This window comes from Mandrillus leucophaeus, unplaced genomic scaffold (genome assembly GCF_000951045.1).
Source record: "Mandrillus leucophaeus isolate KB7577 unplaced genomic scaffold, Mleu.le_1.0 Scaffold94, whole genome shotgun sequence".
Lineage (NCBI taxonomy): Eukaryota > Metazoa > Chordata > Mammalia > Primates > Cercopithecidae > Mandrillus > Mandrillus leucophaeus.
In genome coordinates, this window is record NW_012110252.1 from 1,227,494 (window position 1) to 1,249,027 (window position 21,534).

General features: G+C 41.8%; 1 protein-coding gene across 3 annotated transcripts in view; it reads left to right on the plus strand.

The window, feature by feature from the left end:
- The window catches only part of ZRANB3 (zinc finger, RAN-binding domain containing 3), a 338,584-nt gene that overhangs the window by 275,206 nt on the left and 41,844 nt on the right, over window positions 1–21,534 (plus strand). The gene's annotated exons all lie outside the window — the stretch shown is intronic.

Below are 21,534 nucleotides of genomic sequence, written 5' to 3' on the forward strand. Positions count from 1 at the left end.
ATTTATTAGTAAGTAATTAGCGGTCTAACAATTTCAAAGTATGTGCCCCCCCCCATTCCCAAAACTTGTTACTGAGTGGTTTTAGCATTCATTAATGATATTTGCATGAATCACCTTTGAAATGGTCTTTCTTTTTCTTTTTTTTGAGACAGAGTCTCACACTGTCGCCCTGGCTGGAGTACAATGGCGTGATCTCAGCTCGCTGCAACCTCTGTCTCCCGGGTTCAGGCGATTCTCCTGCCTCAGTCTCCCAAGTAACTGAGATACAGATGCCTGCCACCATGCCTGGCTAATTTTTTGTATTTTTAGTAGAGACAGGGTTTCACTATGTTGGCCATGTTGGTCTCGAACTGCTGACCTTGTGATCCGCCCACCTTGGCCTTCCAAAGTGCTGGGATTACAGGCTTGAGCCACCGCGCCCGGCCTGAAATGTTTTTTCTAATTCCATCATTGCTTCTATATTTATTAGTTGTCATTCTTCTATAAAGAAGACATTTACCTCCCTGCTTTGAAAAAATACGACTATGGACCAGGCGTGGTGGCTCACAGACCTGTAATCCAGCCCTTTGGGAAGCTGAGGTGGGTGGATCAGTTGAGGTCAGGAGTTCGAGATCAGCCTGGCCAACATGGTGAAACTGCATTCCTACTAAAAAAAATTCAAAAACAAAACAAAAAAAAATTAGCCAGGCATCATGTTACATGCCTGTACTCCCAGCCACTCGGGAGACTGAGGCAGGAGAATCACTTAAATCCAGGAAGTGGAGGTTTTGGTGAGCTGAGATCACACACCACACTCCAGCCTGGGTGATGGAGTGAGACTCTGTCTAAAAAAAAAAGAAAAAATTACTATGAACTTAGGGGTTTCAATTATTGTTATTATTTAATGTGTTATAATCCTTTACCTTTTTTTCTTTTTAAGCTTAGATCTGGCTAATGAAAGCTCCTTTAAACTGGCTCCTTTTTTAAAAAAACACATCCTTATAATTCTCTGAGTGCTTCCTTGCTTTCTGGCACACAATATATAACAGGTTCACCTTAATTTTTTTGCCCCAGACCTGGAATTGGCCCATTTCTTTAAGGAGCACTTATTCCCTTTACTGTGAGAGTGATATTTAGAAATTAGGATTTTTTTGTTGTTCCTCTGGGCTGTCATTGCCTCTAGGCTCTTTTCAATGTACAGAATATTTTCTCACGCATATATAAGGATACATGCACAAAGATCTTTATTGTGTCATTTTTTAGAATGCAAAAAATGGAAACAACCAAAATGCCCATCAATAGAAGAATAGATATGTAGATTGTCATATCTTGTAAAATGCTATTTAGAAGTTAAAGTGAATGAGTTATATTTATATGTATCAACATGATGAGATCTTGAAAACACAAAGTTGCTTTAAAAACACATAGCACACACACAGTATAGTCTATGTTTATGAGTACACATATGTAGTAAAACATAAACACACATTGGAAGAATATATATCAAATTTATAAAATTGGTTACCTCTGGGAGAGGAGAATGGACGTGGGGAACAATAAAAGTGTGATAGCAACTTCAGCAAAAATGTTTTATTTCCTTTATTTTATAAAAAGATCAGAAGTACAATATTAATATTTGTAAATTTTCAATGGTGGATACATAGATTTTTGTTGTATTCATTATACATTTCTATATGTAAAAATCCCCCAGTCTCACCTCTAACAAATGCTATTTAGAGATTATTTATAAATTTACTAAGAAATAATATATTAGAGAAATTTGTAATTTATAATGTCTGCTGTTTCCTAGCCTTTTTTTTTTTTTTTAATTCTTATTTTTTTAAAAGACAGGCTCTCTGCCTATCACCCAGGCTGGAGTACAGTGGCATGATTATAGCTCACTGCAGCTTCAAAGTCCTGGACTCAAGAGATTCTCCCATCTCAGCCTCCCAAGTAGCTAGGACCACAGGCATGTGTTACTATGACTGGCTAATTTTTTATGTTTCGTAGAGACAGAGTCTCACTACATGGCTCAGGCTGGTCTCAAACTCCTGGCCTCAAGCAATCCTCCCACCTCTGCATCCCAAAACACAGAGATTAGAAGCATGAACTGCCACCACTCTTGGCCTTCTAGTCTTTTTGGGGTAATATGGTGTCAGAGTTACAGAGAGTTTAATTTTAATTTTTCAAAGAACTGATCAGAAATTATAGGAATAAAATTAATATTTACATTTTTTCTGATAATACAAAATTAAAAATTTAATGTGAAGTTTAATTTCATAAAAATACATTATGTGGAATCGTATTAATTTTTAATTATCTTATTTGGAGGTCTAGTACAATTTTTTTTCTAGAATATTAGAATATAATTCTGTGAAATATTGCTAAAAAATAGATCATTTATAATCGCGTTTAAAAAACGAGTTTTCTTTTTTCTTTTTTTTTCTTTTTGGAGATGGAGTCTTACTCAGTCGCCAGGCTGGAGTGCAGTGGCACAATCTCGGCTCACTGCAAACTCCGCCTGCCGGGTTCAAGCAATTCTCTTGCCTCAGCCTCCCAAGTAGCTGAGACAACAAGCACATGCCGCCATGCCTGGCTAATTTTTTGTATTTTAGTAAAGACGGGGTTTCACCTTGTTGCCCAGGCTGGTCTCCAACTCCTGAGCTCAGGCAATCTGCCCACCTCGGCCTCCCAAAGTGCTAGGATTACAGGCATGAGCCAACGCGCCCAACCAAGTTTTCTTTCAACAATGCTTATTATATTATATTCTGGTCTACAATAAAGTGAATAGAAATCCTAGCTATTTTTAAAATATATAAATAAGCCTATGATTTGTGGCTGTTCTTTCTCTAAAACTTCCTATCAAACTATGTTTACCAGTTCATTTCTAAGATAGGTATTAAGAATTTGAAATAAATCTTCCTACATATGTATATGTTTGTTTTTAAAAGTTTATCTGAAGAAAATATATATTTGTGTACACAATTTTAAAAAATCACCCATACCAAATTTTACTTTCTTGAGTTAGGTATATCTTTCATGGTTCGGTGTTGTCTTATATGTTTTCCAATACTTGTCTTTGTACAAATGCAGTTTGATGTGAATTGGAATCCTAGAATGTAGGGATCTTTTGTTTGTTTTGGTTAGTTTTGCTTTGTTGGTATTTACTTGTTATATGGCCAGCATGTGAAGTGTGCTTTGATTGACTTTAGGTGGGTGCGCCCTCTCACCACTCTGTCTATACCCTCCCAGCTTCATGCAGTTTAAGAAATGTTCAATTGGCTGGGCGCGGTGGCTCAAGCCTGTAATCCCAGGACTTTGGGAGGCCGAGATGGGCGGATAACGAGGTCAGGAGATCGAGACCATCCTGGCTAACACGGTGAAACCCCGTCTCTGCTAAAAATTACGAAAAACTAGCCCAGCGACGTGACGGGCGCCTGTAGTCCCAGCTACTCTGGAGGCTGAGGCAGGAGAATGGTGTAATCCCGGGAGGTGGAGCTTGCAGTGAGCCGAGATCGCCCCACTGCACCCAAGTCAATAATATATTAAATATATTCAATATATACTTATTTTATACTTATATTATTATTGAGTAATATATTCAATATATTCAATATATACTTGACTATATAATATTCAATCATATATTCAAGTATATATAGTACACATATAGTATATATATACACTTGAATATATATTATTCAAGCATTTGAATAATACCTTAAATGAAACTAATCCACACAAATGTATGAGTGACAATTCTTTACCCATGCTAGATGTATTTACATTTTTTAAGAAATTACAGTATTTATTAACCCAAATGAAACTCAAATTGAAGTCCAACTCAAGTAAAAAGAAAAAATTCCATCACCACAAGGAAAGATACTTTTGCACAGCCCAGTTGGCTGTCCCATAAGTAAGCAGTCCTGCCTTGGAATCCATCACCAGGGTCACTGTCTAAGATGTGGTCAGTCCAATTTCCACTGCTTCTTCCCTTCTTCTACTTCTGAATGTGTCTGACTTCTAAGTACTATTTTGGCTTTGAGGTGTTTTGATTTCCCTACAGTGGCTTCCATTGAGTGATAGTGTAGGTCATCTCCAGGCGGGAGAATGGCATGAATAATATTAGTGTATGTTATTTCTAAGCAACGAAAGGCTGTTTCTGAATAAAGCAAGCTGAGTGGAGTATTCAAATAGGGAGCTGAAAGGACACAAAGATAGATGTGTACCCGCCCCCCCGCTACACCCTTTGTTCTGCTCTCTAATCTTTGCACATACCAGAGATTTCGTAAGTTCTGTGAGTACCTGTTTTTCTGCACGTACCAGAGATTTTGTTTTGCACATACCAGAGATTTCGTAAGTTCTGTGAGTACCTGTTTTTCTGCACGTACCAGAGATTTTGTAAGTTCTGAGGCAAGGTCACAAGACGTGTTTAAGTAAGATAAACTCTTGCTGCCATAAACCTGCTCTCCCGCCTCAAAGGTTGAACCGAAATATCAGAAATGGCGGGAACCAATCATAGTTAGCCAAATCGCCTTGTTCAAACACTAGCCAATCATATATCTGATTTGTATAATAACTCTATGCCCACTTTTCTTAGACTATATAACACTGCTCGGAGCTCAGTGGGGGAGCTCTCCTGCCCGTCTCATTTCGCGAGCGAGGGAGAGTTCCAGGTTCGAACCTGTAATAAAGATCCTTGCTGCTTAGCTTTGACTCTGGACTCTGGTGGTCTTCTTCGGGGAATAAACGGTCTGGGCATAACAGAGCCTCCTTCTGTCTCTGGTTTTCATTTTGCTACCATCATCTAACAAGTATCTCTTCCTCTAGCTCTAGCTGTGGGAAATTGGGGCCCTTCCCTTAACCTCTTTAGGGTCTTTTCTTATCCCCTTTTGCTCCTTTCTCCAATAATCAGCAACATTATATATCTAGCCATTTGAGTCCCTAGATTACTAGATGGCTTCTAAGCCCCCTTTCATCCATTATATATAAACTGTAAAGTATCCTAAGAGAAACTTGTTACATAAATGATTCATAGGTGAGAGAAAAAAAAAAAAAAAGTACTCTAATATAGTATGGGTAATGAGTTCTGCTTGTGGTTAGGACATGTCTGCTTTCTGCTCAGCTTCTCTTCTTTTAATCTCAATGAGCCAGAGCTACTTCTATTTCCTTACTTCATACAGTAGTTATCTTTACATTTTGAGATGAATCTCTAGGAAATTCACAAATACAGCCAGAACGACTACTTCCAGTCATTTCTTGCTACCTCTTGCATCAGCCCACTCTACAGTCTCTGCTTTCCTTTGCCAGTTGTTTTGTGTGCTCTTAGTTCAATGTGTCCTAGCGTTCCTTGCCTTCATTAGCCTCTCCCCATTTGCCTGCTTTCCTCACCCTGCTTCTGTCCGAGCCTCTTTGGCTTGCCTTTTCTCCATCACAATCATCCTTAAGTTCCCTGGCCTGCTGCCTCAAGGGCTTCTAGATCATCCTTTACCCAAAGCAAATTTACATTTCAAACACTTACATTTGCATTAAAAATGTGTAGAATGGTTGCTTGTCTGCTGCAAAAAATTGTATGTAGTTAGGAGAGCTCTTCAGAATTATTATTAAATTTAAAAATATGCCCTCAGGCCAGAGCTTGGTGGCTCTTGCCCGTAATCCAAGCACTTTGGGAGGCCAAGTCTCCCTTGAGCCCAGGTGTTTGAGACCTCCCTGGGCAACATGGCTACACCTTGTCTCTGTAAAAATAAATAAATAAAAATAAGAAAATTAGCTGGGCATGGTGGTACACACGTGTAGTCCCAGCCACTTAGGAGTCTGAGGTGGGAGGATCACTCAAACTCAGGAGGATGATTGCACCACTGTACTCCAGACTGGGCAACAGAGTGAGACCCTGTCTCAAAAACAAACAAAGACAAAACAAAGTTCTCAAAATTCAAAAAGAAACCGCATTTTTTATTAAATGCCAACATTGTATGAAATGTTTGCTTTGTTGTGGTAAAAAGTACAAATTAAAAATGTCTCACATATACAAAAAATAACCTTTTTTTCCTGCATATTGTCCAATTGAATAAATGGTAACAGCAAAAAGAAAGTTGACCACAGGAGCTGTGGCATTCGTGAAATCTAAGTCCCTCTTGTCCAAAATCTCTTCTTTCTGAATATGGTAAAGAACTGGTTTCTTAGGGTAACACATCTTAAATATTTATTTAATATATATTTTAGGAATTCGAAGAACTTTGTAGTTATTATGTAATTAGTCTGCATAACAGCCTAATTAATAAGGACATGAGAGTAGCCTCATGGTTACAGAGAGAGACATACAAATGTCTCTGTCGTAGTTCTTGTCACATGACCAGGATAATTTAGGCATGTGGATACATTGTAGGGTGAGAAGGGCAGCATTTATTGTGTGAAAAGGGAAAAAAGGGAAACAGGGACTCTCAGCAAAGCGAGAGTCCTGCTAGCAGGCTTCGCGTTTCATGGATTGAATCCCCTGTTACCACCCAGGAACAGGAGAGGCCAGGCTCCTCCTTCCTGCAATGGGTGCTAACTCCCCAAGGCTCCACCCCGTCCTCCCAATGCCCGGGCAAGTTGGAGATTCTCCAAGGAGCCTTTTTACCTCACTTGTCTCAATAGCTTACATAACATTATGTTATTATTAGACATTTGTCTTATTTACTTTTATGACTTTAATACACTCAATAATAATGACTAACATCTATTGAGTTGTTATTTCTTGCAGCCATTGTGCTAAGCCCTTAATATTCAGGATCTTTCTTTTAAAAATAAACTTATTTAAATAAAGATGGGAATCTCACCATGTTGTCCAGGCTGGTCTCGAACTCCTAGGCTCAAGCAATCCTCCCACCTCAGCCTCCCAAAACGTTGGGATTACAGACATGAGGACCACTCCAGGCTCATGATCTTATTTAACCTTCAGAGCAGCATCATGAGGAAGATACTATTAACTTGCCTCACTAAATCTGAGAAAGGTTACATAATCTGCCCAAGGTCATACAGCCAATAAGTGGCACAGCTGGGGCAGAAAGTGCCAGACCTTTCTGCTCCAAAGTCTGTTCTCATAACTTTGCCACTCTATACTAGGTGCATTAGAGTTAACATATCGTGGGACTTCAACAAATGTGTGTGGAATGAATACAACATTGAAAAACTTCAACTTGGTTTAGCCAGGTTTCTAGGATGTAAGCCACATACAGGACATTCAAAAATCATTCATTATATAAACATTTATTAAGATTATATGAAATACAAGTCAAAACCACAATGAGATACCACGTCACACCCACTAGGATGACTAAAATAAAAAAGACAAGTATTGTCTATGGTGTAGAGAAATTAGAAGACTCATATATTGTTGGTAGGAATGTAAAATGATGCAACCATTTTGTAAAACCATCTGGGAGTTCCTCAACATGTTAGACATAGAGTTACCATATGACCCAGCAATTGTACTTCCAAGGGAATTGAGAACATCTGTCTACCCAAAAATTTGGACATGGACATTATGGCAGCATGATTAATAGTAGCCAAAAAAAGTAGGACCAGTCCAAATGTTTATAAATTGATGAATGGGTAAATAAAGTGTGGTTAATCCCTGTGTTACCAGAAAGGGGTCTCAATCCAGACCTTAAGAGAGAAGGTTATTGGATCTCATCCAAGAAGGAATTCAGGGTGAGTCTACAAAGTAAAGTGAAATGATTTTTATTAGAGAAGTAAAGAAACTAAAGAATGGCTACTCTATAGGCAGAGCTGTGGCATGGGCTGCTTGACTGAGTGTACTTATGGTATTTCTTGATTATATGCCAAACAAGGGGTGGATTAGTCATGAGTTTTCCAGGGTTGCAAGTTCCTGGAACTGAAGGTTCCTCCCCTTTTTAGACCATATAGAGTAACTTCCAGATGTTTCCGTGGCATTTGTAAACTCTTTTGGTGCTGGTGGGAATATCTTTTAGCATGCGAACGTATTATAATTAGCATATAATGAGCTGTGAGGATGACCAGAGGTCTCTTTCATTACCATCTTGGTTTTGGTGGGTCTTGGCTGGCTTCTTTATTGCATCCTGTTTTATCAGCAGGGTCTTTGGGAAAAGACTTGTGTGTTGTGAAACCAGTCCTGCCAGGCTCCTGTCTCATCCTATGACTAAGAATGCCTAACATCCTTGAAATGCAACCCAGCAGGTCTCAGCCTCATTTTACCCTGCCCCTATTCAAGATGGAGTTGCTCTCGTTCAAATGCCTCTGACACATACAGTGGAATATTATTTGGCTTTAAAAAGTATACATGCGCTGGGCCTGGTGACTCACGCTTGTAATCCCAGCACTTTAGGAGACTGAGGCAGGCGGATCACCTGAGGTCGGGAGTTCAAGGCCAGCCTGACCAACAGGGAGAAACCCCTTCTCTACTAAAATTACAAAATTCGCTGGGCGTGCGCCTGTAATCCCAGCTACTCGGGAGGCTGAGGCAGGAGAACTACTTGAACCCGGGAGGCAAAGGTTGCAGTGAGCTGAGTTTGCACCACTGTACTCCAGCCTGGGCAACAGAGTGAGATGCTGTCTCAAAAACAAACAAACAAAAAGACACATACTACACCATGGATGACATGGATGAACCCTGAAAATTTGTTAAGTGAAAGAAGCAGGACAGGCCACTTCTTGTATAGCTCTTTTTATTCACATTAGCCGGAATAGGCAAATCTGTAGAGACACAAAGTAGACAAGTACTTGCTAAGAGATTCAAGGAGAGGATGGACAGTGACTGCTGTCAAAGAACAGATTTTTGCCTGAAAAACATGGCAAAACCCTGTCTTTACAAAAAATACAAAAATTAGGTGGGCGTGGTGGCACATACCTGTAGTCCCAGCTACTCAGGAGGCTGAGGTGAGAGGATCACCAGAGCCCAGGTCGAGTCTGTAGTGAGCCATGATTTCTCCACTGCACTCCAGCCTGGGTGACAGAGTAAGACCCTGTCTCAAAAACAAAACAAAAAAAACAAAAGAACAAAATTTTAATGAATTGACTTTTAAATATCTGATTGGGTTTTTTTGTTTGAGGAGGGTTGTTTTTGTTTTTAAGAGACAGACTCTCACTCTGTTGCCCAGGATTGTTCAGTGGAGAGGTCATAGTTCACTGCATCCTCAAAATCCTGGGCTCCAGTGATCCTCCTGCCTCAGCCTCCCAAGTAGCCAGGACTATCATCATGCCACCATGCCAGGTTAATTTTTTATTTTTTGTAGAGATGGAGGTCTCCTTATGTTGCTCAGGCTGGTATCAAATTCCTCAGCTCAAGCAATCCTCCTGCCTGAACCTTTCAAACTGTTGGGATTATAGGTGTTAGCCACTGCACCTGGCCCTGACTGGCTTTTATTAGCAAGTCATGAATTGGGCAGCATCCCATTTATGAACTAGAATTATGCTTCACTAAGCTGAGCAGAGCAGAGTGGGTGAGTTTTATAGGCAGAAAAGGAGAAACAGGGAACAGAAAAGAAAGCAGAAACAAGGAAGAAAAGCCAGATTAATGGTTTAAAAGTTATTTTCCTTGTAGGGGTAAAGCAGAGAGGACTTCCTCATCATGCTGGTTCAGGTTGACTGGGCCCCTTTTGATTGCTGTGAATCTCGTGGGTGGGGGTGTGTATGTGTGTGTGTGTGTGTGTGTGTTGTTTTGTTTTTTTTAAACTGCCCTGTTTTTAAGTTCAGTTTGATTAAGTGGCACCTAGCATGTGTTACTCCATCCTGGTTTGCTCTGGTCTTTTGGGTCCTAGTGTAGGAGCTCAGACTAAAACAATGGCTTCACATACATTTTATTTAACATTGCCTAATGAGTATAGGGTTTCTTTCTGAGGATAATGGAAATATCCTATGGCCGGACGCGGTGGCTCACGCCTGTAATCCCAGCACCTTGGGAGGCCGAGGCAGGGAGATCACCAGGTCAGGATACCAAGACCAGCCTGGCCAACATGGTGAAATCCCATCTCTACTAAAAATACAAAAAAATTAGCTAGGTGTGGCAGCGGGTGCTTGTAGTCCCAGCTGCTCGGGAGGCTGAGGCAGGAGAATGGTGTGAACCCAGGAGGCGGAGGTTGCAGTAAGCCCAGATCACGCCACTGTACTCCAACCTGGGCGACAGGGCAAGACTCTGTCTCAAAGAAAAAAAAAAGAAAAAAGAAAATGTTCTACAATTAATAAAGTCTGAATATACTAAAATCATTGAACTGGACACTTTAAAAGGATGAATTTTATGGTATATGGATTACCTCTCAATAAAGCTGTTTTTTGTTTTATTTTTTTCAAGACTGAGTCTCACTCTTGCCCAGGCTGGAGTGCAGTGGCATGATCTTGGCTCACTGCAACTTCCGCCTCCCAGGTTCAAATAATTCTCCTGCCTCAGCCTCCCGAGTAGCTGGGATTACAGGCGTGAGCCACCACGCCCATCCACAGCTGTTATTTTTTTTAAAAGACTATATGCTAAATTTTGAGAATGCAAAGATAAGGAAAATAGTTAACTTTCCTGTGGAGTTTACTTTTTAGTGGAAAACAACAATTGTAAACAAATCATTTTAATGCAATATGATAAATATGAAAATAGAGACATGTAAGTCAGGCCCTAGGAACACAGGACAGAATAAATAACTTCTTGGAGCATTTGAGAAAGTTTCCCTTAGGAAATATCTGAGCTGAATTTTGAAGGATGAATTCAAAGGCAGTAGGTCCAATTTCAGGCAGAGGGAACACCAAAAACATGCCAAAAAGCACAGAGATATGAACAAATATTAATTGTTCTGAGAATGTGAAATCTGCACAAATATGTGAGCTTAGGGCTTATGGGAAGTGAGTTGAAGGAGAGGAAGCCTAAAACTTTGGCAGTAACCAGTTGGAGAGGAATTCACACTTGCCATGCCAAAAAGTGAGACCTGATTCTGGTGGTATGTGGTGTCATGAGAGGTTTTTAAGCAGATAAATAACATGATCAGATTTATGTCTTCAAAAGGTAACCCTAATGGTAGTGTGGAAACAAATGGAAGAGTGAAGAGACAGAAGTTCTTGGAGGCAGTGCAACCTGGGGAATGGATTACAGTCATACACCACATAATGATGTTTTGGTCAACTACGATCACATACAATGGAAGTCTCACAAGGTTATAATGGAGCTGAAAAGTTCCTATCACCTGGTGAGGTTGTAGCCATAGTAATATAGTAGCACAGTGCATTACCCTTTCTATGTTTAGATACACAAATACTCACCATGTGATACAGTTTCCTGTAGTGTTCAGTACTGTAACTGCTGTACAGGTTTGTAGTCTAGGAGTAATAGGCTATGCCAGGTAGTCTAGGTGTGTAGTATGCTATACCATCTAGGTTTGTGAAGTACACTCTGTGATGTTGGCACAACTGCACAATCACCTAAAGACACATTTCTCAGAATGTGTCTGTATCTCCATTGTTAAGCATAGTATAGTCTCTCATCTAGTTTCAGTCTATGGTGAAGGGATCTCTCTCTCTCTCCCCACTGCCTGTCCAGGCTTTCTCCCCCTGATTTTTTAGAGCCTGAGAACTTGGTTGGGTCACAGTTCAAAGTAGGTGAATTGCTGTTCCCCCAGGAGACATGCTTCTCCTTTGCTTTCTGCCTCCACTGTGAGTGAGCACAGCAAACAAGCCTGTGTTGGCAGGCCCTGCCACCTCTTCTGCTGCTAGATCTGTGCTGACAAGTTAGGAAGTCTAGTTTTGACCTTGGGTTCTAGCTGGGTTCTTCAGTATACCTTTTACCAGAATTTTACTTTGGTGCTATCAGGCACTTACAGGTCTATTAATAAAGCCAGTTCCTTTTTATTCATGAGACTATTAGTATATATAAAGCTCCTTTGTCAAGGATTCCTAGAGGGGATTTGAGGCACTATAACCACCCTAAATTCCTAACAGTAGTAGTGACAATAGAGAGGCGAAAAATGCCAGACATTTCAGCAGTAGAATCAATAACATGAGACCTGAGTGGAATCCTATCTAATAGCAGTGCGGAAAGAGTAGAAGGGATTGAAGGAGGCACTTAAGGAAAACACCACAGCCAACAGCATGCAGGTAGATAAGGAGAGGACAAATTGAAACAGTGGAAAGAGATCCAGTTTAGTCTAAAACTGGAGATTCCATGCAGAGGACTTTATAGTTAATTTGGATGAGGAGTGAAGAGCCAAAAGATTGTGGTGGTAGAAGAGGAGCTGGCTTAAGGACAGAGGTGAAGGGTTCACTCAGGACATCTTGAGTTTGAGGTGTCTCTGAACCTCAGCTGTTGTCCAAGAGTCATTTGGAGCTCAGCCTTAGAGCTTAAAGAGAAATGATGGTACATAGGTACACACTAGACATAAGTGGATTAATGTAACTCCCTGAGTTACATTCTAATACTCTATATGTTATATGATATTTTGCTATAAATTCTCATTGTCATTATTGGAAGAGACAGCCATTCCCAAAGACATTAGCTATACTACTTTTGATGTCATGGGATTTTTTTCTATGGGGGCACATAGGAAGGTGTGTTACATAGGTAAACATGTGTCACAGGGGTTTGTTATACATATTATTTCATCACCCAGGTATTAAGCACAGTACCCAATAGTTATCTTTTCTGCTCCTCTCCTTCACACAATATCCCCCCTCAAGTAGACCTTAGTATCTGTTGTTTCCTTCTTTGTGTTCGTGAGTTTTCATTATGTAGCTCCCACTTTGTATTAGTCCATTTTCATGCTGCTGATAAAGACATACCCAAGACTGGGAAGAAAAAGGGGTTTTTTTGTTTCTTTTGTTTTTTTGAGACGGAGTCCTGCTCTGTTGCCAGGCTGGAGCGTAGTGGCACGATCTAGGCTCAATGCAACTTCCGCCTCCTGGCTTCAAGCGATTCTCCTGCCCCAGACTCCCAAGAAGCTGGGACTACAGGCTCGCACCACCACGCCCAGCTAATTTTTGTATTTTTAGTAAAGACGGGGTTTCACCATGTTGGCCAGGCTGGCCTCGAACTCCTGACCTTGTGATCTGCCCACCTCAGCCTCCCAAAGTGCTGGAATTACAGGTGTAAGCCACCGTGTCCAGCGGAAAGAGAGGTTTAATTGGAATCACAGTTCCACAAGGCTGAGGAGGCCTCAGAATCATGGCAGGAGGTGAAAGGCACTTCTTACATGGTGGCGGCAAGAGAAAATGAGAAGGAAGCAAAAGTGGAAACCCCTGATAAAACCATCAGATCTCATGAGACTTATTCACTATCACAAGAATAGCACAGGAAAGACCAGCCCCCATGATTCAATTACCTCCTGCTGTGTCCCTCGTACCACACATGGGGATTCTGGGAGATACAATTCAAGTTGAGATTTGGGTGGAGACACAGCCAAACTATATCATTCCGCCCCTGGCCCCCTCCAAATCTTATGTCCTCACATTTCAAAACTAATATGCCTTCCCAAAAGTCCCCCAACATCTTAATTCATTTCAGCATTAACTCAGAAGTCCACAGTCTGAAGTCTCATCTGAGACAAGGGAAGTCCCTTCTGCCAATGAGCCTGTAAAATCAGAAGCAAGTTAGGTACCTCCTAGATACAGTAGGGGTACAGGTTAAATACAGCTGTTCCAAATGGGAGAAGTTGGCCTAAACAAAGGGGATACAGGGCCCATGCAAGTCTGAAATCCAGTGAGGCAGTCAAATTTTAAAGCTCCAAAAAGATCTCTTTCAACTCCAGGTCTCATATCCAGGTCACACTGATACAAAAGGTAAGTTCCAATGGCTTTGGGCAGCTCTGCCCCTGTGGCTTTGTAGGGTACAGCTTCCCTCACGGCTGCTTTCACAAGCTGGCATTGAGTGTCTATGGCTTCTCCAGGAGCATGGTGCAAGCTGTCAGTGGATCTACCATTCTGGGGTCTGGAGGACGGTGGCCCTCTTTTCACAGATCCACTAGGCAGTGCTAGTAGGGACCCTGTGTGAAGGCTCCAACCCCACATTTCCCTTCCGCACTACCCTAGCAGAGGCTCTCCAAGAGGGCCTCACCCCTATAGCAAACTTTTGCATAGGCATCCAGTTGTTTCCATACATCTTTTGAAATCCAGGTGGAGGTTCCCAAACTTCAATTCTTGACTTCTGTGCACCCACAGGCTCAACACCACATGGAAGCTGCCAAGGCTTGGGGCTTCCATCCTCTGAAGCCACACCCCAAGCTGTACATTGGCCCCTTTCAGCCATGGCCGGAGCAGCTGGGATACAGGGAACCAAGTCCCTAGGGTGCACACAGCACAGGGACCCTGGACCTGGCCCATGAAACCACTTTTTCCTCCTGAGCCCCCTGACCTGTGATGGGAGGGGCTACCATGAAGGTCTGTGACATGCCCTAGAGACATTTTCCCCATGGTTTTGGGGATTAACATTAGGCTCTTTGCTACTTATGCAAATTTTTGCAGCTGGCTTGAATTTCTCCCAAAAAGTTTTGTTTTCTGTCACATAGTCAGGCTGCAAATTTTCCAAACTTCTATACTCTGTTTCCCTTATAAAACTGAATGCCTTTAACAGCACCCAAGTCACCTCTTGAATGCTTTGCTCCTTAGAAATTTCTTCTGCCAGATACCCTAAATCATCTCTCTCAAGTTGAAAGTTCCATAAATCTCTAGGGTAGGGGCAAAATGCCACCAGTCTCTGCTAAAACATAACAAGAGTCACCTTTGCTCCAATTCCCAACAAATTCCTCATCCCCATCTGAGACCACCTCAGCCTGGATTTTATTGTCCATATTGCTATCAGCATTTTGGGCACAGCCATTCAACAAGTCTCTAGGAAGTTCTAAACTTTCCCACATTTTCTTGTCTTTTTCTAAGCCCTTCAAACTGTTCCAGTCTCTACCTGTTACCCAGTTCCAAAGTCACTTCCACATTTTCAGATATCTTGTCAGCAACACCCCACTCTACTGGTACTGGTTTACTGTATTAGTCCGTTTTCATGCTGCTGATAAAGGCATACTTGAGACTGGGAAGAAAAAGAGGTTTAATTTGACTTAACGTTCCACATGACTGGGGAGGCCTCAGAATCACGGCAGGCAGCGAAAGGCACTTCTTATATGGCAGCGGCAAGAGAAAATGAGAAGGAAGCAAAAGCGGAAACCCATGATAAACCCATCAGATCTCATGAGACTCACTTGCTATCACTAGACTAGCGCAGGAAAGACTGGCCCCCATGATTCAATTACATTCCCCTAGGTCCCTCCCACAATATGTGGGAATTCTGTGAGATGCAATTCAAATTGAGATTTGGGTGGGGACACAGCCAAACCATATCACATTTATAAGTGAGAACATGTGGTATTTGGTTTTCTGTTCTTGCATTAGTTTGCTAAGGATAATAGCCTCCAGCTCCATCCATGTTCCCATAAAAGACATATCATTCTTTTTTATGGCTACATGGTAGCCATTTTCTTTATTTAGCCTGTCATCAACATGCATGTCTGTTGATTCCATGTCTTTGCTATTGTGAATAGTGCTACAGTGAACATTCCTGTGCATGTGTCTTTATGGTAGAATGATTTCTATTCCTCTGAGTATATAACCAGTAATGGGATTGCTGGGTCGAATGATAGTTCTTCTACTTTTAGCCCTTTGAAGAACTGCCATACTGCTTTCCACAATGGTTGAACTATTTTACACTCCCACCAACAGTGTATGTGTTCCCTTTTCTCTGCAACCTTGCCCACATCTGTTATTTTTTTCGCTTTTTAATAATAGCCATTCTGACTGGTGTGAGATGGTATCTCACTGTGGTTTTGATTTGCATTTCTCTAGTGATCAGTAATATTGAACTTTTCTTCATATACTTGTTGGCTGCATGTATGTCTTCTTTTGAGAAGTGTCTGTTCATTTCCTTTGCCCACTTTTTTGTTGTTGGTGGTGGTGAGACAGAGTCTCGCTCTGTCACCCAGGCTGGAGTGCGGTAGTACAATCTTGCCTTACTGCAGCCTCCGGCTCCCAGGTTCAAGTAATCTCATGCCTCAACCTCCCAAGTAGCTGGTACTACAGGTACATGCCACCATGCTCAGCTAATTTTTGTATTGTTTGTAAAGATAGGGTTTCACAATTTTGGCCAGGCTAGTCTCAAATTACTGACCTCAGGTGATCCACCCATCTCGGCCTCCCATAGTGCTGAGATTATAGCTATGAGCCACCACACTGGGCCCTTCACCCACTTTTTAATGGAAGTTTTTGTTTTTCTCTTGTAAATTTGTTTAAGTTTCATATAGATGCTGGATATTAGACCTTTGTCAGGTGCATAATTTGCAAATACTTTATTCCTTTCTGTAAGTTGTCTGTTTACTCTGTTGATAGTTTATTTTGCTGTGCAGAAGCTCTTAAGTTTAATTAGATCCCACTTGTCAACTTTTGCTTTTGTTAAGATTGCTTTTGGTGTTGTCATGAGAACTTTGCCCATTCCTTTGTCCAGAATGGTATTGCCTATGTTGTCTCCCAGGGCTTTTATACTTTTGGGCCTGGAGGCTCTGTACAGGGAGTTGCTGAGCAGCTACTGGCTCAGCATCTACTGGCTGCATAGCTCTGGTGGGGGATGGCTAGAGCCCCAGGCTTGGAAGACCTACCCAATGAGCAGATATGGGAATGGGCACCCATGTAACAGTCTGGCCAGTTTTCCGTAGGGCTACTGAAGTATGCTGAGGGCCCCTCCAGTCCCTAGTCACCTCGGATTTTCCAGTACCTAGAGGTATCACCAGCGAAGTCCGCGAAACGCAAAGATGGCAGCCTATCCCGCCCTCTGGAGCTTCCTCCCAGGGAGGTACAGGCCTGTTACTGGTCCAGAGGCTCCTGAATGAGGTAGCTGGTGACCCGGTTGGGAGGTTCTGTCCAGTGAGGAGGAATGGGTTTGGGGAGTCACTTAAAAAAAGCAGTCTGGCCATGTTTTGGTAGAGCAGCTGTGCTGTGCTGTGCTGGGGGATCCCTTCTACCCTCCACACTCCATTCCGCTTGGACTGTCCAAAGCGGGAAGACTGGAACAGCTAAGGTGCAAACAGCAAACATGGCGACCAGCCCCTTCCCTCAGGACCTCCTTCTTAGGGAGATGCAGTGCCGCATCTGGTAGCTGACTGGAATTTTAGAGGTGTCATGGAAGTGAGTTGCCGTGGAAGTGGGGCCTGCAGGCTGTTGCTGCTCATCCACCTGCATTCAGCCTCTTTCCTAGAGATATGTACAGGAGTCTAACCTCCCACTTCATGGGACACCGCACCTGGCTAAGACCATGTCTCTAAAAAAAAAAATAATAAGTAGTAGTAGCATTTTATTTTTTACTACTTTGGGTTTTTTAAAAAAATCAAAATGTGTTTTATTTTGTGTGTTTTGTTTTCTGTCTACCTGCAGGGAAACACTAGTTGTGCCTAAGAGTGGATTTTGTCAGTATTTTATTCAGCTGTATGGGAGTAAATATTTTGGAAAATCTGAAAAAAAAAACAGTCATTTCTTTCTTAGAATAATTTAAATCTATTTTTTCAGTTAGATGATTAAAACCCTACTTGGGTCACTCTATCTCCTTTGAAAACAGACTCTTGTTGACTTGTTTACAAATGCTCATGAGGGCTGTTTAGTTCCAGTTCCAATCGTCAATCCTCTATGGTTCAAGAGACCAGCATGATGTCCCAATCACCCATTTGTAAAACAGGTTTATTAATTTTTTCAGGAACAGGGGCCAAATGACATGAGGCAGTAATGGTTCCTACCAGAGCTGCCCTTTGATCAAAGTCTATTAAACCTGACATCAGTGCTTTTGTTGGTAGCCTGTGCTTCCCTGGAATAGCACCAAGCTTTGAAGTGCTTTATTTTTTATGAGTTTTACTAGATTTTTTTTTCCCTCTCCTTCAGTTCTAATAACTGACTTTTAATCCTATCATCATGGCCAGGGGATTTGTCTGTAAAGACCAGTAGTTTGCTATGGTGAAAAACAGGGCAAATAGATTAGGACTCTGAACTTTCCAGATAAAAACGTTCATTTTTGCCATCTTAAGCATTTTGCAGTTTGTATTCCCAGTACTTCTCACCAAAAGCAGTATTTTTCTTTTGTTTTTCAAAAACAATATTGAACAAAAGACAGGAACACAATAACTGAGTTTCAGCTGTATAACTGAAGAGAGGAATATGTTCTTCTATCTTCCACTTTCCTTATGACATGGGCATGTTATTGTAATTATATTTTCCTCATAAGTTTTGTGATAAAAATTACCATAGGCTTAGATCACTCTTCCTCCTCTAAGGAGCAGGGAGTCATGTTATTGATGAATCTAACATTTTTGGAAAATATGCATTTTTTTGGAAAGCATTCTGTTTGCAGTTATTTCTTACTACCTTTTCCCCAAATTCTTTAATCAGTGAATCTACTAACAGCTGTAGCAGTGTTGCCAGCTCTACTAAAAGAGAACACTTTATGAAAAATTAACAAAAAAGGACAAAGAAAAGTCATTAGAAGCATCTTACAGATATTTATATTTGATATCTGTATCTACAAATTAGTATCTTATTTAAGGTCACCTTTTACTTTTATAAACCAGACATGTTCCCAATACCTGCTTGAGTCTCCATGAGTTGATGGTGATATGTCTCTGTCTCAAAACATCAAGGATGGCCGGGCGCGGTGGCTCATGCCTATAATCCCAGCACTTTGGGAGGCTGAGGTGGGTGGTTCACCTGAGGTCAGGAGTTTGAGACCAACCTGGCCAACATGGTGAAACCTCATCTCTACTAAAAATACAAAAAATTAGCCGGGCGTGGTGGCAGGTGCCCAGCTATTCGGGAGGCTGAGGCAGGAGAATCGCTTGAACCTGACAGGCGGAGGTTGCAGTGAGCTGAGATCGTTCCATTGCACTCCAGCCTGGGCAACAAGAGCAAAACTCCATCTCAAAAAAAAAAAAAATCAAGGATAATGTGTTTTGTTTTAAACTGACCTATGTGACCTTTGGGTCCTGCCAGTATAGTAATTTCCTAGCCATTCAAATCCATGTGCTTTTTTCTACTTACCTTATCAACAGTTTCCCTCTTTTTTGATTGTGTGACCCTACTTGTCATTTGCAGTCTTATGAGAAATTATCCAAACTCCAGTTACAGTGACAGACAGATGAGCTCAGCTAGCACATTTTGTGCCTCCACAGCACTCTGCGCTGGCATTCTTCAGTTTATAAAAATTATTATTTCAAAGAGGCCAGAAGGATTCTTATGAATTATGTAAGAGAGTTCATGTATTTGCTTCTCCTTAAAAAGAGTGTCACCACCCATGTGTATATTCACATATAAATTATCAATCCCTCTTTATGTGCAGAAAATTAAGGAAAGAAGTGAAGCTATTAGGGCTGGTGCGATGACTCACGCCTGTAAGCCCAGCACTTTGGGAGGCGGAGGCAGGCGGATCACCTGAGGTCAGGAGTTCGAGACCAGCCTGGCCAACATGGTGAAACCCTGTCTCTACTAAAAATGCAAAAAATTAGCGGGGCATGGTGGCGGGCACCTGTAATCCCAGCTACTTGGGAGGCTGAGGCAGAAGAATGGCTTGAACCTGGGAGGCGGAAGTTGTGGTGAGCCGAGATCACACCATTGTACTCCAGCCTGAGCAACAGAGTGAGACTCTGTCTCAAAAAAACAAAAACAAAAACAAAAAGAAGAAAACAAAAGAAATGGGGCTATTAAAACCACAAGTGCATCTTCAGATTTTTTTTTTTTTTTTTTTTGAGACAGAGTCTGGCTCTGTCGCCCAGGCTGGAGTGCAGTGGTGCGATCCTGGCTCACTGCAACCTCCGCCTCCCGGATTCACACCATTCTCCTGCCTCAGCCTCCCGAGTAGCTGGGACTACAGGCGCCCACCACCACGCCCGGCTAATTTTTGGTATTTTTAGTAGAGACAGGGTTTCACCATCTTAGCCAGGATGGTCTCGATATCCTGACCTCATGATCCTCCCGCCTTGGCCTCCCAAAGTGCTGGGATTACAGGCGCGAGCCACCGTGCCCGGCCCCAGATGTTTTATTCTACTCTCTTAGACCCAGCCTTTGGTGGGTCCTGAATTTTTGAAACTATAGGGACAATAAAGAACTGCTCCCCACAAAACACACACAATGCAGAAAAATGACAATTTCAGGGGCTTCCCAAGCTCACAGAAGACCATCCAGGGTCTTGTGAGAAGCCTATAGACTCCAAATTCAGAACTCATATTCAGGCCTGGCACCTATAATCCAAGCATTTTGGGAGGCCAAGATAGGTGAATTGCCTGAGCTCAGGAGTTCAAGACCAGCCTGCCCAACATGGTGAAACCCTGTTTCTTTTCATTTTTTTTTTTTTTGTTGTTGTTGTTGTTGTTGTTGTTTTTAGACGGAGTTTCAATCTTGTTGCCCAGGCTGGAGTGCAATGATGCGATCTTGGCTCACCACAACCTCCACCTCCCAGGTTCAAGTGATTCTTCTGCCTCAGCCTTCCGAGTAGCTGGGATTACAGGCATGTGCCACCATGCCCAGCTATGTTTGTATTTTTAGTAGAGATGGGTTTTCTCCATGTTGGTCAGGCTGGTCTCAAACTGCCAACCTCAGGTGATCCACCCACCTCAGCCTCCTGAAGTGCTGGGATTACGGTGTAAGCCACAGCACCCGGCCTCTGTCTCTGCTAAAAATACAAAAAACTAGCCAGGCATGGTGGCACATACTTGTAGTCCTAGCTGCTCAGGAGACTGAGGCACAAGAATCACTTGAACCAGGGAGGTGGAGGTTGCAGTGAGCCAAGATTGTGCCATTTCACTCCAGCCTGGGCAACAGAGTGAGATTCTGTCTCAAAAAAACGAAGCAAAAAATCATTTTCAGTAAACCAGGAGCCCCTCTTTGTTTTCATCCAGCAGGTATAATTATCTTTAGAATATATCAAAGAGATTTTCTCACTTGTTTTTCTATTAGTCATAGCTGCTAAATGTCAAAGAGACCTCATCAATCAACTTCCTGCTGATTGCCCAGAGGCTGCGATCAGAAAGCACAACTGATGACATGGATCAGGTTTCTCACTGATTACCTAGTAGGAAATCCTTACTCCTTTTAGGCCTTCCAGCTTATGGCAGCCCTGTGGCCAGGACCCTAACTTGTAAGGTTTACTTCCTGTGACAGCATTCATCATTGTTCAGGTTAGCCATCATAACATTAGCCATAGCTAATCTTGTCCTCTCCTTTTGCTAACATTGTATTCTTAAGAGTATCTTTTGGTTCGCAATATTATTAAAATGATTTCCTTTCTACCCTTTCCCTTGTTTTCTGGATTTTGTGTACTAAAGCCTTAATTTTATTACTCAAGTGTAATGTTCTATTTTAGAACATCACCTATACTGATTACTCCCATGCACTGTTCATAAACTACCATAATGGCAGAAGTATGCATCAATTTCTCATACTGTCAGTCACTACTAACCTTACCTCTCAACCTGCCTTCAGCACATAATGAGAATTCTCAAATGCTATTTTCCCAAAATAAGTCATTGCTTAAATAGTAAAATAAGTTATTTTTAAAAT